The 2,739-nt window shown below is 42.3% G+C and overlaps 1 long non-coding RNA gene across 1 annotated transcript; it reads left to right on the forward strand.

Moving 5' to 3' along the window:
* Nucleotides 1-407: 407 nt before the first annotated feature.
* On the forward strand, nucleotides 408-2,226 carry LOC133928674 (uncharacterized). The gene is made up of 2 exons (XR_009911489.1): nucleotides 408-794; nucleotides 1,857-2,226. It is a non-coding gene; the product is annotated as an uncharacterized LOC133928674 (long non-coding RNA).
* The last annotated feature ends 513 nt before the right edge of the window (nucleotides 2,227-2,739 follow it).

Below are 2,739 nucleotides of genomic sequence, written 5' to 3' on the forward strand. Positions count from 1 at the left end.
ACTAACATCACCTTAACATCTCCAATTAACTGGTATATGGAGACACATATTTACTACTTAAAAAATATTTTGCGATTCTCAAACATACTGCCACCCTCTATCTCTTTTTCTCTAACAGCTGGCCGGAGGCTTCGTGTTGTGCTCTCTCTCTGCTCAAAAGTAAATTCTATAGGATTCTGTCCTACAACAGATCCTCTCCACTGCGATGACACGTGTTTCTTTCCTCTCTCCTATTTAACCTAGTCATTAGATTATAGAATAGATGATATGGATAGGATATCACGAGAGTGTTTCTGGATAGGGTATAGAATTTGTTTACCTCTCTCTCACTTACATCCTCTCTGTGAAAATAAATTCTACAGGATCTTTATAATTATATGTGTTTTCTCTTTTTTTTAGTTTAATTATTAAATTATGAGATAGATAAGGTAGATAGGGCAGTAACATTAGAAATTGCTTCGCTCCCCGTGCCGTCCTTGACAGCCTCCGCGCCGCCCCTCATCGATCCAGCCAGCGCCCCGGATCGTCCTCCTCTCCTCTCCTCTCCTCGCTCCACCCAGCGCCGAGGCTGCGGATTTTCCTCGCTCCAGTCAGCGCCGGCGCCCTCCCCCGCGGTTCCCCGCCCTCCTAAGGCGTCGGATCGGACCATAGTCCCCCGCCCTCCATCCAGCGCCGGCGCCATCACCAGGTCAAGCTGGGGAGAAGCCCAACCCCAATCGACCGATTCCCCTCTCATCTCTTCCGCGCTCGTCTCCCTCAGCTGATCTGCAAAGTCTCTCCAGGAACTCGGCGAGGTAACTACCCTCCACACGCCTCCCTTTCCCAGCCTTCTCCCACTTCCTCTCCTCTCTTAGCTGTTAATCGGACCCCCCCCCCCCTCCCCGGGAAATTTCCACGACGAGGAAGGAGGTCTTGTTGGTGGGTGCTGGTTGCAGCTGCTTTCGTTGATTGATTGATCTATGGGGATCTTTGTAGGCGTAGGCTTGAACTGATCCGGGTCCAATTGGGGTCGGAAGGATTTACGCGGTGGGTGAGTAAGGCGCGATCGATTCGATTTGGCACGTGCGGATCTGATTGATTTCTCTTGTGCCCGTGAATCGAATCTGTTGGGGGCTTGCTGGTTCGTGAGGTGTAGGCAATTCAGGGATCTGCTTCGCTTGTCGGTTGGGAGCCGGTCGGTCATCTAGAGGGGTGTGTGGAATGGGTTTAATTCGGATGCCATGCTATGCGTTTGATAGCTAATCAGTCCATGGTTAATTGGTGCTGATCATTCCTAAAACACACATCAAATTGTCTTTTATGGTAGCGCTTGGCCCTTCATTAAAAACATTAGTCCAGGACCATAGCCTTTGTCAGTAGATAATATCATACATGTCTATATAATAGCATTGCAATGTTTAAATCACACTGCACTAGGATGCTTATCTATCTTAACAGTTTGCTTTATATGCATAAAAAAGCTTATATGTGCCTTTGTCCATGACCTTCATCTATCTCTAATATCTCTAAACACGATGATATTTTCAATTGTTTCGTCATAAACATGATTACAAACAAATTATATTATGATTGTAGTTAAGGAGGGTAATCATTTCGTCATAGTATGTACTTAAGCTCTTTTAACTAATAGAGCCAGTCTGTCTTAAGATATTTCTATTCTATTTTTAAAATTAAATCTTTTGCCTTTTAACCACATATAATGTAAATTCATGTCAACCTCGATGAAATAACCTATCATTTGTATTTTGCAGGCATACTTTTTTTGTTTACATCTTGGATACAACAATACCATCTTGATAAAGAACGATCTTCATCACTACCAGTTTTTATATGTTTACTGAAATGTTTGCTTGCAGGTATACGGGTAGCACATGGAGCCGATGGAACGCTGACCGGAGGGGACCTATGCATCAGGTGACCGCACTACGAGGGACATTCAGTGAGAAGGGGATCTGACCAAGTTTGGATTTTGCCTTTTCTTCTGGAGGTTCTTTTGTTGTTCTAGGATAATCTCGGAGGACTTTGCAGCAAGGAATGAAAGGAAGCTATCACATATATTCATGACTCATTAGTCAAACATGTCATCTTGGAGGAAATTGGTCTAACAGAGTAGTTATGCCATATTGTGTTGTATAAAGATGCTTTGCTTTGAGAATTGTGGGAACAATGATGACATTTTGGTCCTCCTTGAACTCAGTTATGTGAATAATATTATCTTGTGCAAAATTTAAGCTTTGAATCTACTTGGTTGTTGTGTCTTGATTTTATGAGTGTTGTTTGTTCACTGCATGTATGAATTTCAAATGCAATATGATTCAATTGAATGGTTAGTGGATGCATTGTTTAGATACGCTCACGGGGTGAAAGGTAAGTGATGTTTCCATTGATGTAAGCAATAGCTCTTGCATATGCTCTATATCATTTTGTGCAATTTTTGTTTCTGTTGCAATGCACGAGCACTTAACTAGTGATCTCTAATATGGTTAATATCATGATCAAACTCAATCTTTATTGACCTTTTGTTTCTTAAGTAATGTAAGCTTTTCTTTGATGTATCTTTTGAAGAACATCTCTCTATCTAATCCAGATCCTAGCGACATCTAATTAGTTAGTTGCTTGCTTAGGAATCTGTTCATCTTCAAAGGTTCCCCCGTTTGATTACTTGATGAAAAGGGAGATTCTAATTTGGGAATTGAACGTGAGACCGAGAGGAATGCGCAGCAGAAAATCACAGACCTG

The sequence above is a fragment of the Phragmites australis genome, chromosome 9 (genome assembly GCF_958298935.1).
Source record: "Phragmites australis chromosome 9, lpPhrAust1.1, whole genome shotgun sequence".
NCBI classification, from domain to species: domain Eukaryota; kingdom Viridiplantae; phylum Streptophyta; class Magnoliopsida; order Poales; family Poaceae; genus Phragmites; species Phragmites australis.